At 38.6% G+C, this 13,642-nt stretch overlaps 1 protein-coding gene across 12 annotated transcripts in view; it reads right to left on the reverse strand.

The window, feature by feature from the left end:
• MEIS2 (Meis homeobox 2) overlaps window positions 1-13,642 on the reverse strand; it is a 238,093-nt gene that overhangs the window by 153,468 nt on the left and 70,983 nt on the right. The gene's annotated exons all lie outside the window — the stretch shown is intronic.

The following is a 13,642-nucleotide window of genomic DNA, read 5'->3' on the forward strand; positions in this document are numbered from 1 at the left end:
TGGTTGTCAATTTTTTATTGTTATAAATAACTGTATACATCATTGTGCATATTTTTGTGTATGTTCCTTATATGTTGATGATAAACTCCTAGAAACTGGATTACTGGATTAAGGATCCAGTTTAAATTACAGAAAGACAATGTTAATTTTTATTGTTATTAAAGTAGATATTTCCTTAAGGGCTGATTCTGAGGCTAGAGTACTGTTTAGGACATCTGCCATTCTATGAGTCTGCTGTGTATCCCGCTTCCCATGTTGGATCGTTCTCTCCCTTTTTATTCTATCAATTAGTATTAGCAGACACTAGTCTTGTTTATGTGATCCCTTTGACTCTTAGACCTATCATTATGATCAACTGTGAATTGAAATTGATCACTTGGACTAGTGAGATGGCATTGGTACATGCCTCCTTGATGGGATTGCATTGGAATCCCCAGGCACGTTTCTAACTCTACCATTTGGGGCAAGTCAGCTTGAGCTTGTCCCAAATTGCACATCTCCTCCCTCTCTTATTCCCACTCTTATATTTAACAGAATCACTTTTCAGTTAAATTTCAACACCTAAGAATAATTGTGTGTTAATTACAGAGATCTGGCTGAAGATCCCATGAGAGTATTTTAGGCATGGAAAGCCAAGACACTCTGGCAAAAAAAAAAAAAAACAAAAACAAAAAACAAAAAAAAAAAAACAACAACAACTAAACAAACCTAAATGAAAAATCTCTGTGAGTGAGATCCCAGTGGAAAGAATGGGCCATCAAAGAAGGAGGTACCTTTCTCTGAAGGGAGGAAAGAACTTCCACTTTGACTATGACCTCGTGTAAATAAGATTGAAGTCGGCGAACTCAAAAGGCTTCCATAGCCTTGGAAACTTATGACAAGAGCCTAGGGAGATTACTAATGCCATAAACAAGAGTGTCAATTTGTTAAGTCAACAACAGGAGTCACTGTGCACTTACTCCTCATGTAGGATCTCTGTCCTTAATGTGTTGTTCAATGTGAATTAATGCTATAACTAGTACTCAAACAGTATTTTACACTTTGTGTATCTGTGTGGGTGCAAACTGTTGAAATCTTCACTTAATATATACTAAATTGATCTCCTGTATATAAAGAGAATTGAAAATTAATCTTGATGTGAATGGAAGGGGAGAGGGAGCAGGAGATGGGAGGGTTGAGGGTGGGAGGGACGTTATTGGGGGGAAAAAGCCATTGTAATCCATAAGCTGTACTTTGGAAATTTATTTTTATTAAATAAAAGTGAAAAAAAAAGCTATTTCCTTACACCCTAAATAGTGCTGGACACCGTAATTTTGTAATTCTTTCATAATTTCTGTCAAACAAACTTTTAAAAAAAGATTTATTTATATATTTGAAAGATTTACTTATGTATTTGAGAGTTACAAAGAGGAAAAGGCAGGGGCAGAGAATGAGAAATCTTCCATCTGCTGGTACACTCCCCAAACAGCCACACAGCCTGGGCTACGCAAGGCTGAGGCTAGGAGCCAGAATCTTAATTCAGGTCTCCCATGTGGGTGCAGTAGCCCAAGTTTCCCAGGCCATTAGCAGGCAGCTGGATTTGAATTTGAGCAGCCAGGAGGCAAACAGGCACCCATATGAGATGTGGGAGCTGCAGGCGGCCACTTAACCTGCTACTTCACAATACCAGCCCCCAAACAATTTTGTTGTTAATTTTTAAAAAAATTACTTGGTTGATGAGGACATTGAACATTTTTTAAAAGACTCATTTTTATGTTTAATTATTTATTTTTCATCTACTTAAAAGCAAAGTGAGGGGGTTGGGGGAGCGAGAGACAGGTCTTTCATCTGCTGGTTTACTTTGTAAATGCCTGCAATAGCTAGGATTCAGCCAGGACAAAGTCAGAAGTGAGGAATCCCATCTGGGTCTCTCACATGGGTGGCAAGGACCCAAGCACTTGAGCTATCATCACCTGCTGCCTCCCAGGATGCGTAAGAAGCTGGATCAGGAATGAAGCAGTTGGGACACCAATCAGCACTGGTGAGCTTAAGCAACTGTGCCATAACACCCATCCCAACATTGGACATTTTTAAAATGCCTATTGGCCATTTGTGTTTCTTCTTTTCTGAACAGACCTATTCATCTTGCCTGTTTTACCTACTTTATTTTTTTCCTAATGTACAATGCTTCATTTATTAAAACACTAACCCTTTGCCTCTAATATTGCACGTTCGCCAATTTAATGTTTGCCTTCATTTTGTTTATTATGTTTTCTTGACACTCAAAAGCTCCTAATTTTTAATTTTTATTTAGTTTAATCTATCACTACTTTTCTTTATAATTCCTTTGCTCTTGTAGTCTGAAAGGATTTCAGAAAACAAAGGAAAGCAAAATAGTCACATCTATTTCAAAGAACTCTTAACTGTAGGATTTATTTTGATAAAGAGTATTGATTCCATTACCTTAAAACAATTTACTGAATTATTTTTGCCCTTTGGAAGATTTAAAATGGTGCCTTTAAAATTAGTAAGTTTGCTGACATATCTGAGTTGATTTGTGGATTCTTTATCAAAATTAGCATTAGCATTCTGTGTTTTATATTAGCCAATGCCATACCATGTATCTCCCTAATTTTTCTTTTATGAAAATGTCTTGACTTTTCTTAGTCAACTTATTACTCAGATGAACTATACAATTGTTTGTCACAATCCAGGAAAGACTATCTCACTGAAATCCTTACTCCTGGTCCACCATTTCAGGAACTCTCTAGCATTGTCCCTCTTCCCCTCATGGACAATGCCAGGCTTGGTCTTTCCTGCTGTCTGTTCATGGGTTCCTGAGCACTGTCTGAGAAAGGAGGCAATGATATGGAGACAGAACACTCCAGCCTGTCTTTGCTCCAAGGCTGCACATTTGTGCCTTCCTCATTCATTCTCCATCACACTGTCCAAAGTTCATAATCATGCAGTCAGAGAAGCTCTTTCCTGAGCTCCCTCCACTTTTTTCTTATCTTTACAAATTGTGCCTCTGACCTCCATCTTCACGCTTCCTTTTCTTGATGTTTACATTACCCTCTGTCTTTCTCTGCACTCCTTCTGACTCTCCCCTGCATCCCTCCCCTCTTCTGCTGCACCTGATTCACCTGAGGTACTTTTGCTGAAAAACCCCGCCCTACTGTCTTCTATTGTTTCTTTGTTCCCTCCCAATTTTTGCCTGCTTTCGAATCAGCTTGCAGAATTCATAGACCATGACCCTCAAGTGCCAAATCCAAAGGCTTATTTTTAGTTAGCATTGTCCTTGATCTTTCTACAGAATCTACTTCCTTGGCTTTGAAACTGCTTCTCTTGTCACATGATCTGATTATGCTCCCAGTGGTCTAAAGTCTTTTTAAAACAATGATTTATTTGAAATGCAGAGAGAGAAGAAGAGAGAGGGAGAGAGAGAAAGAGGTCTTCCACCCTCTGGTTCAATTTCCAAGTGGCCACAATGTCAGGACTGAGCCAGGCCAAAGCCAGGAATCAGGAACTACATCCTGGTCTCCCCCCATGGGTGGCACAAGCCCAGGTACTTGGGTCATCTTCTACTGCTTTCCCAGTCACGTTAGCAGGGAGCTGGACAGGAACAAGCACTCTGATATGGGATGCCAGCATTTACAGGCAGTGGCTAACAGGCCATGCCAAAATGCTGACCCCTGTCTATTATCTTTATCTATGCTTATTACTTTCCTTTCTTACCTCTCAATGCAGTCTTCAAAAAGACTCTACCCTCCCCCACACCCTGTACTCTGCTCTACTAACCTTTACCTAATGCCAGTGGTTGCAAGTATTATTTCTACAAAGATTTGTCCCAATTCTCAAACTCTGTGCCACCATTCCCAACTTCCACAAAGGTCCCCTCACCTAGACACCAATGTGTCTAAACTCAGGGTCTCAACATACCTTTCCAAGCTTTCCTCAGTATTTTCCCATTTGTACTCTGGGCTTCAGCAAAGCAGATTCAGTCTAAAGAGCTGTAACATCTGTAAATCTCTGAATGTAGAATCAAAGGAAGACTGATTTAACATCCAGACTGAAACTATCACCAGGGGGGAAAAATTCAATAGCCTCTTGCTACAATGAGATAATTTTGTGTCTAGCAGAGGATTCCACCGTCCTTAGAGTGGGCCTGTGAGGTCACCATTTTGTTTGTTTAAGATTTATTTTATTTATCCAAAAGGCAGAGTTACAGAGAGAGAGGGAGAGACAGAGAGAGATCTTCCATCCAGTTGTTCACTCCCTAAATGGTTGCAACAGCTAAGGCTGGGCCAGGCCAAAGCCAAGAGCTTCTTCTGGGCCTCCCACATGTGTTCAGGGACCCAAGGATTTAGGCTATCTTCTGTTGCCTTCCCAGGCACATTAGCAGGGAGCTAGACTGGAAGTGGAGTCGTTAGGACTCAAAGGGGAGCCCATATGTGATGCCAGTGTTGTAACACCGGCCCCAAGGTCACTGATTTAGAGATATAAAATTGCTCTTCCCGCCAATTTGTCCAGGATGAAAAGTGGCAGTCCATCAGAACAGTTAATTCTTGGGTTGAAGAGTTAATGGACAAAAAGCAAAGATGCCCAAATCCCCAAGAAGATTGTTCCAAAGCTATAATAATACAAGTAAGTTTATTGTGAGACTTGCCATTACCCAGTTCTTTCTCTTAAGTTTGAGGGTACAAATATTCAAAAATTATCTTGAATTATAATATCACTGAAATTTCCACAGTATGAAGAGCCCATATGGTCTTTTTTAGTTTTCTTTGTACAGGTCATGCTCTCTTTAAGATGTGATCCCCATTCTAGACAGGTCAAAAGAAATTATTTCTTTGAAGAATGTTTCACCTATATCTGAGTTCAAGTTTCATGTAGTTAAGATGGAACAAATTAATATTCTCAATGGATATGAAAACATTAATAGATATAATTTTATATTTGTGTAGTATTTTGCCCTCTTTAAAAGGCTATTTCTATACTAAGCTAACTCTCAAAAACTCTTACTATGACTTAAGAAGACAGGTGTTCAAATAAATTAAAGGACTTGCCCAAGATAACCTGGGGAGCAAAAGGCTGAGCTGGGATGGAGACCCCACTCCAGCAGCTGCAATTTGGTCCCAATTCCATTGCCTCTGGGATATGTGGGCACTTCAAGATGTACAGGGAAAAATGAAACTTAAAGATGGTTATTTTGGTACAAAGATTTTTTGAAATCCACACATAGTTTTTCAAATAATATATATGTTACATTCACATTTGGAAGGCCACTCATGCAGTCTTTTAAGCAGAAGAGATTTCCTTCACTGCGCCCTGAAATGTTTGTTCAGTTTTGTGAACCCAATAATTAAGATCATCTTCACTACCAAAAGATAGGAAGATCATTTTTTATGAATTACAAATATTTCCATTATCTGTTCCAAAAGGGCCAACCATAGATCATGAGAATTTAAGCACACTTGCCTTTATTCCACTGATTTTAAATATTTTTCAGCTAAGCATGGGAGTATTTCGGGTAGCCATTAATGAAAGAGCATATGTATATAAATACTAATGAGAATTAAATCACTTTTTTCTTTAGATTTGCTCTGAAAAAAATATTTTTCACTCTTTTTTAAGGATTCTCAGAGTGGCAACAAAGGTCATATTAAAAATTATGCCTCTCCACATGGTAGTATTCGATTATCACTTAAGCAGTTCAACAGAGAATGTAAAAGCTTCAGGATTAAACTATAAAAGGGATCTTTATCGAAGTGCCATCAAGGAATCAGTGAGATTTTTGCCACACAGTTCTAAACTATGGTTTCCCAGAAATTAAAGCAAAGACTGAGCCCATAATTGACGAATAATGATCCCATATTCCCATGTCCTCTTACCACTCTTTTTCAAAAATTCACTGTGAGGCAGGGTTTAAAACAAGTGTAACAACTCAAGAGCTGCCTGTAGGTGTCTTGAAATGGTGAAATGGAACCTATAACTTTTCACCATGGGGGAAAAAAATAAGGCTGCTTTTAGAGAGAGCTCCAATGTGTCACCAACCTACAGGGAATGACCCAGCATTCATCTCTGCTATTGATAAAAGCCGTTTTCTTTTTAAAAGACTAGTGTAGCACCACCCCCAGTGCACTGGAGTTGTTTATTGTCAGCTTATGATGGGGTCACACCATGCAATCGGGGTAAGAAATAAGCCATTTTACAATTGCAGTATGGCTGCAGTTATGGGAGTACCCCTTTCTAAATTATTAGTTATGGAATCACCAGATATTTTTGAGCCAAAACTAATGCAAGGATATTTGTGATCATAAGGGAATGATGCAAGAAGTGAAAGAATCTGGAAGGTAATAATATAATGTGATTACTGAGGTATCTAAATGAAGAGCAGCAACAAGATGAGGAATAGGGATTATTAGCAAAAGTGAATCTTCATTATCTGGCTATGTTAGGCAGACCAGGTATCAGTGAATTTGGAGGGATAATTGGGAGGGGCTGATTAGTGGCCCAGGTTAATTTTTTTATAATGCTCTGAGTAACTGGATAATAATACTGTCTTCATTTCTTGTCATCCTAGAATCTCACAACAATCTTTTCAGTTATAATTTTTTTGTGGACAACTAAGTCAGAGTCAGCAAATATTCATGTTATCTATTATAATCAAGAAGTAAAACTATAGTCTAAGAAAAATTATCTGCCATTATATTGTGACTTGACAACTTATCCACTATTAGATAGAAACAACTTAAATTAGTTTTGGCAGATTTGGAACTTGGCAGTTAAAAATATGAATAGCAAATGTAAAAGCATGAAAATGGTATTACTATTATGTTTTAAGAGGATAATACACCTTTAAAGGGTACTGGTGATTACTTTGCATACTGTAAACAACTGCTGCCAATCAATTTGGAAAGTGGCACACAGCACATAAATGTAATGAGGCAAATTCCATTCAAACAACCTAGTGCTTCCCACCCAAGTCACTTTTCTTACCAGGAGCAGTGGGACTGGATATCATCTTTACACTTCATAATCTGTGCCAAATTGCAAAAACAGACTACAGTTAGGGGAAGGCAGGACACTTTCAGGCATCCTCTGAAATCCGTGCAGTAACACTCTCTAAAATTGGAATTAGTCCTGAACACTGAGGTCACTTTATGACCCTATCCTGCAGCAAAGCTGAGAGACAGTCAGTTTTCTCATAACCCAGGCAACCTGGCCTCTAACTGCCAGTAATTCCACTTCTCTACAGAATATACTTGCAAACTATGGTCATGTGGAATGAAGAAATGGAAATTTTCCCTGTGATCTGAATGAATATTCAGGGATTCCACCAAACAGCATTTAATGGCACTCTATTCTTGGAGTTTTTAAATAGCTGAATATTCAGATATGCACATGCCTTCTATTTTCCTTTATTCAAGGGTCCTCAATTCTCATCTCCTTGAATCCTTTAACATATTTTTAAACAATTATACACCAAGTGATATTTTATGAAACTGGGTGCTAAACTTTGAGCTAATAATTACGTTAGTTTCTTTTTGATAGTAATTTAATAAGCACTTCATTATTTGATCTTCTCAATTACTTATTTTTATAAATAGACTTTATTTTTTAGGTTAGTTTTAGGTTCACAGAAAAGCTGAGAGGCAGGTACGTAGATTTCCCAATTACATCCTGTCCTCCAAATTGGCACGGCCTCCCCTCCTGCTACCCCTCCCTTATTTTCACACCCCTCCACAGTGGTACATTTGTTACAGTCAATGAACCTACACTGACACACCATTATCACCCAGAGTCCAGAGATTACGTTAGCATCCTTTCTTAGTGCTGTAAATTTCTATTGGTTTAGACAAACATCAAATGCCATGTATACACCATTACAGTGAATAGTTTCACTGCCTTAAAAATCTCTCTTTGCTCTGCCTATCATTACCTACTTTAAAATGTGTCTGTCAGTCACTAGCTCATATTCTGGGAGTAAATTTTCTTAGTTTACCTCAGATGGATGTTTAAATGAGATTGCCCAAAGTACTTTGAAATGTCTTGACATGTCTTCAAATGTTTCTGCTCTGAGGAGCTGTGCATCTCATCACTCCCATGAAAAGCCATCGTGCCACCACTACACTGGTGACTGTACCTCTATGTCATTCAGAACCATGTGAACAAAGCCTGCTGAATCCCCAATGTATCAGTCTTTCCCATACATAATCCAATTCTAAACACCAAATTGGGACTGCAAGTAAAAGGTTATGACACAACAGCATGAGATGCATGTGATTTTTGCCCCCTCAAGAGAGACTAAGTAAATTCAGTTGCAATTTTCTTTCTTCTAGAGGAGTTTCTAGGATTCAACACAACATTAAATTTTTGGCCTGTCTCTTTAATTTGAGAAATTGTAAAAACGACGACAGATGGCACACAGAATTGACTTATGTCCTCTATTCTTTCCTGAAGAAGGCAGTGCATAGAAACTTTGATAAAGGCTGAAGCTACAGTATGCAGGTTGCTATTAAAATTATAGTAGCTCTTTGGACAATGAGCATTAGGACATTCAGGCTTTCTTTTTTAGACATTCTTTAAAACCAACCAATACTGTTGTACGTTGCCACTGGTGATCATAGCGACATTCAGTACCCTCCTGTCCCAATAAGGACATGATGGATGTGCCATTAGCTCTGAACCTTGACAACCTCTGAAATTACCACTCTTCCCACCCCACTCTCCCACCCCCACCCCCTCAAAATCATTATGAAATAGGAAGAACATTCAAGCTTATAGTTAATTGGAAACATTGCAAGAGAAGAGGAATGCTTAGGACAGCATGTCCACAAGAAAATAAATCACACGATATTGTTATTTAATGCATTGTGACATCATTTCCTGAAATTAAACAGAGATGACACCAATTCAGACGATCTCTAGTCGAAGGTTCCATCCAAATAATTCACAGATGTTTTCTCCTGGCAAGCAGAAAAACAATGCAAAGGCTTGGGGCGGCCTCATTGTGCTGCATGTTTGCAGGAAGCTCTTTCTGCTGGTATTTTTCAGCTGTGTGTTCTGCATATGCATTTCCTCAAAAGTATTTCCCAGCCAATGAGCCCCACTTATATTCAGTGCACATCTGCATCTCTGAATATGAGAAAGACCATCTCTCACTGTATAAGTAAGGCCAAAATTTCATATTTGGTATTAATTCGGTCCATAGCTATTATTATTAAGTAGACCAATCTCAGAATCATGAAGGCACTAATTTCCAAGCAGGAGTAACTAATGTCCATGAAATACTGATTTGATTAACCATTCAAGGTCCTTTAAAGGATGTCTAATGATAGAAATTATCACAGTATCTCCATGGATACATTTGCAGAAATGGAGAAGTGAAGAAACTGGGGTAGAGATGAATGAGGTGGGCAGAACCGTATCTCTAACATTTGGTGATTTCATGAGATACTAGAGGGCTCAGGCAACTAGAAACTCAAGCACACAAATCAAAAGACTTCAATCGCTGACATCTGTGCAGTACTTTAGTTTATATCATTGGGGCCACACAGCAACCCAACCAGCTAAATAGGGCAGTTATTTACTATTTTCACTTTAAAGACAAGAAGTAGGTTCAGAGAAGTTGAATAAAGTCCCCAAGATCAAAGATCTCAAATCCAAGTCCTCTAACTTCACATTCAGTAACCCCTTTTTACAAAATTATACCATGCTGTCTCACAGAGAGCCTAGACTTTAACACTCTGAGGAAGTAGGCACTTCTAGATTCTGGTCACATACTGGACCCCATATGGTGAAAGGGCACAATCCCTAGCAATGTAGGCCCAGCTGAGCACTCTAAGCTAGTACATAAACAGTTTATTCTCCACCTCCTCCATATCCCAGAAGATTCAACCAGATGCTATGGATTTCCATTGACACCAGGACTCTCATCAATTTGCAGTCATCAAAGGTTTATACGGCTTTAAGAAAGTGGGGTCTGGACCATGTTCTCTCCTACTGAGGAATATTTGAGACTTGTTTGGCAACATCTGGTTTTCCCATCTCATATAGTCCAAGGAATGGATGGGTAACTTTGGATGCCCAAGTCCATTGGTCAGAGCCTCTTCCTAGCCTTTCAGCTAGATTAAAATAAGAATTACAGTCACTTTATAGTATATATTTATTATAGGAGCCACACAAGGGCTGAGTGTTTTTATAGTATTTCATTTAATTCCTACAATAACCCTGCTAGATGGGTCAACATTTATCCCCAATTCTATAGATATGGAAAATGAAGTGCAAGATAAAAAAAAATCTAGTGTTGCAAATTTCAGGCCCTGCACTCTTAACCTCAACACACTACTGCTTCAATTAAGAAAAGAAGTTATCTGCATGTATACAGATGAAGACTTAGTTAAAAGCAAAATAATCTGTCTCATTCCCTCCTAACCTCCCCTCCCTCCTCCTCGTATACATCACAATAACAAATTGACATGTCTAAGTTTGCTGTCATATAGTCCTCATGAACTCACTGAAGAAGATAGCCATGTTTCTGTATTATAACCTGGAACTGTATTTATTCACAAATTGGCTGCACTGTCTCTGCAGAATGACAGACTCTAAAAAATATTTTTGTGACCAAACTCATACCTTCATACAATCCTATAAAACAAATTCTTATAAGTAAGCAGTGAATGAGTAAATACCTGAGAGACTGGCTTCATCCCTATCCCCTAACCCAGAATTATAGGGAGGGTTCAAAGCATCTTGCCATGCACAAAGAGCAGAGATTTTAGAATTTGCAATTTCAAGAAAGATGCATGATATTATATCACTGTTAAGTAAAATTTGCTTCTCGCCATGTATACATATCTTAAAGAAGTTCCATAACTGCTAAGTGTGAGCTTTATCCTTATGTTTTCAAATAAGGTCTTTCGTAAGAAACTGGTAGGAGCAAGCAGTGTCTTTGTGTATGAATACTTCCTGTTTTTGTACCACAATCAAACATATTCTTTCCAGCACAACGAGGGAAGCTCTTGAAGGTGGCAAGTGGAGGTGCCTGAGAGCCTAATTGAGTGCTCTAAGGGCTTCTTGGCGTGGAGTTTTTCTTGGTTATGAATAAACCACCAGTCTGGGCTATTATTTCTTGCTGTTTCTTTCTCTAACTATCTTTGAAGTCAAATAAAAACAGTTGAAATGGTAGGCTTATTTTTATGATATCATAATCTCCATGTGTTAACAAAAAGAATATACTTCCCAAGGATTTCCCCAAGTTTTTTGTTGTTGTTGTTTTGTTGTGTTTCACCATTGGGTACTCTCCAAGAAAAACACATACATTTACAACAGACTCTTCAGCCTTCACTAGATTTCTTAGCCTACAAAGCCAGGCAGAATTATCAACCAAAACAAGGAGCTACTGGTATATGCAATGTTTTTGCTAGCTGGATTTCTTTAAAAAAAAAAAAAAAACAGATTTATTTTCTTAAAATTATTGTGTCTTAGAGAATTCTTAAAGGAAATTTTAGAAGTAGGTAGTTTGAAGTTTGAAACTATAAATTATTTTGCCTCAGACTAAGCAAATGAAAAGTGCTTAACTCTAAATAGGAAACTCTTCAATTTATCAACAGCTTGGTTCTTTAAATGCCACATTGGATTTAGTTAAAATATTTTCTTCCATATAATCAATTAGCTACAAGTTTGTTATCTTTCCACCTAAAGTTGGTAGTGCACAGGAATTTGAGAGATGTTTTAACTGTTACAGTTCTAGTGGAACTTGTTCTTCCAAGAAACTGAAGGTTAATGATTTTTGTCATATTGAGACTAAGACTTAACAATTGCTACAGTTGGCCTTTGTTGAGGTGGGTTTTTTCCCCCCTTTGGGCCTTTTGAGGTATTCAGAATAGGTGACAATAGCTTGCAGTTGAGAACATATGTAGAGAGACCCCTGTGGCTTATTGGAAAAAGTTGCTCCATGCTGGTTGGGTGTTTGGAAAAAAAAAATACAACCAGAGCTCTTTTATGTTCTGCTAGTTAATGAATGCATGAATGTCAAAATGGGCCAATGGCCCATTCAGGGGGCAAAGCCTCAGCAGTCCCCTTCCTTAAGAACACATCCTGAGATGCAAAATACATTTGCCTAACAAATTAAAATAATGAGATAATTCAATTAGCTTCTTTTTTAAAAAAAAAAAAGAAAGAAAAAAGGGTACATCAGGGATTATTGTAATACAAGAACAGGTCATACCGCACAAAAGGGAACAGGTTTGAAATAATGTTAAAGAGACTAATAATGGAGGAATGCATGTTGAATCACGCACTTGCAAAGAAATTTACATGAAATAATAATTTAGACTACATCTATTTTCAGTGAGCTAGAGCCAACATTTCACTTTGAAAGTTGAAATTAATTAAATGACAGAAAAATATACTGGGGTATCTCTAGTTCCAAGGATTTCCTCATGCCTGTTAGTGCATGTAAGAAAAGAAGTCTAAATTAACATGTCGCTAGTTAGGGGTCTCTATTCTTGGTTTCTGAGCTCAGAATTACAGCTGAGTAAATCTTGCAGCTCATTAAAGATTGGAAAGTAAAAGTTTTACAGGACCATCCTCATCAAAGTTACTGAACCTCTGCTCTGCAGTGGAGGTAAAGTATGGATGAAGAGGGGAAACTTTTTCAAAACAGAAAGCATAGAGAATTTCCTTAGGATACAAGGGAGGTGAAGACAAGGCAGGGAGGGGAGCAGAGGGAAAGATGGGAGACAAAGCCAGTGGGAGAAAGCAATGAAAGGGGCACGTTGTGAAAGAAGGTCATGGGAGGAGAAAAACAAAGCACTTAGTGAGAAGTAAAAAGAAAGGGGAAGAAGAGGAAAGGATGACCACAAGGCTGGAAGACAGCATTGCTCTGCCTGAACATTGCTGAGCAGAACCAAAACACAGGAGTGTGGGAAAAAAAACATACAGATCATGCAATGGGTCCCTGTCATTTGAAAAATGGGGAAAGGAAGGTCCAGAGAACTTAATGGACTTAACTGAGGTTCATCCAGTAGAGAGGAAAACTAAACTTGAAATGCAAGTTTCCTGACTCCCTCAGCCCAGGCTCTCTCCCCACCACAAGGGCAGGCATTCATTAAAATTTTTAGTTACACAGAGAATTTTGCACAAAGCCTTGCATACATTTTACAAGATGAAAGCACTTCTGGTGTTGGGATCAACTCTTACAGTTGGTCTGTAGTGCAGTAGAGCCACAACAAGTACCCAAGAACCTTTGGCCACCCACAATTTTCAGCCATGGCAATGGCACATGATGGGCATTGTGCTGCACAGGGAGGTGGGTGGGATATAGGGCATCCGCTGGCCTAGGCAAGAGATCCAGCAAGAGCTCCTGACAGTTCACAGGACATTCAAATAGAGTCTTCCCTCTATGCAGAAAGGCCAGGGGAGCAGGAAGCTTTACACACAAGTAAAGGAAAACAGCCTTTGGCTTCCCCATACCTCCCCCTCGACTCTGAGTATATTGATGGCAGAGGTTGTTAGATTTCTATGTAACAGTTAATGGTGATAATGATTTTAGCAAAGCCATATTGTGGTGAAAAAAGCAGAGTTGATGACTTGGAAGGTTTGAGTCTTGCCCCCAGCTTGACCTTGAGCTGGTGGCTTCCTTCTCTGGGTCTCAGTT

Source organism: Oryctolagus cuniculus, chromosome 12 (assembly GCF_964237555.1).
Source record: "Oryctolagus cuniculus chromosome 12, mOryCun1.1, whole genome shotgun sequence".
NCBI classification, from domain to species: domain Eukaryota; kingdom Metazoa; phylum Chordata; class Mammalia; order Lagomorpha; family Leporidae; genus Oryctolagus; species Oryctolagus cuniculus.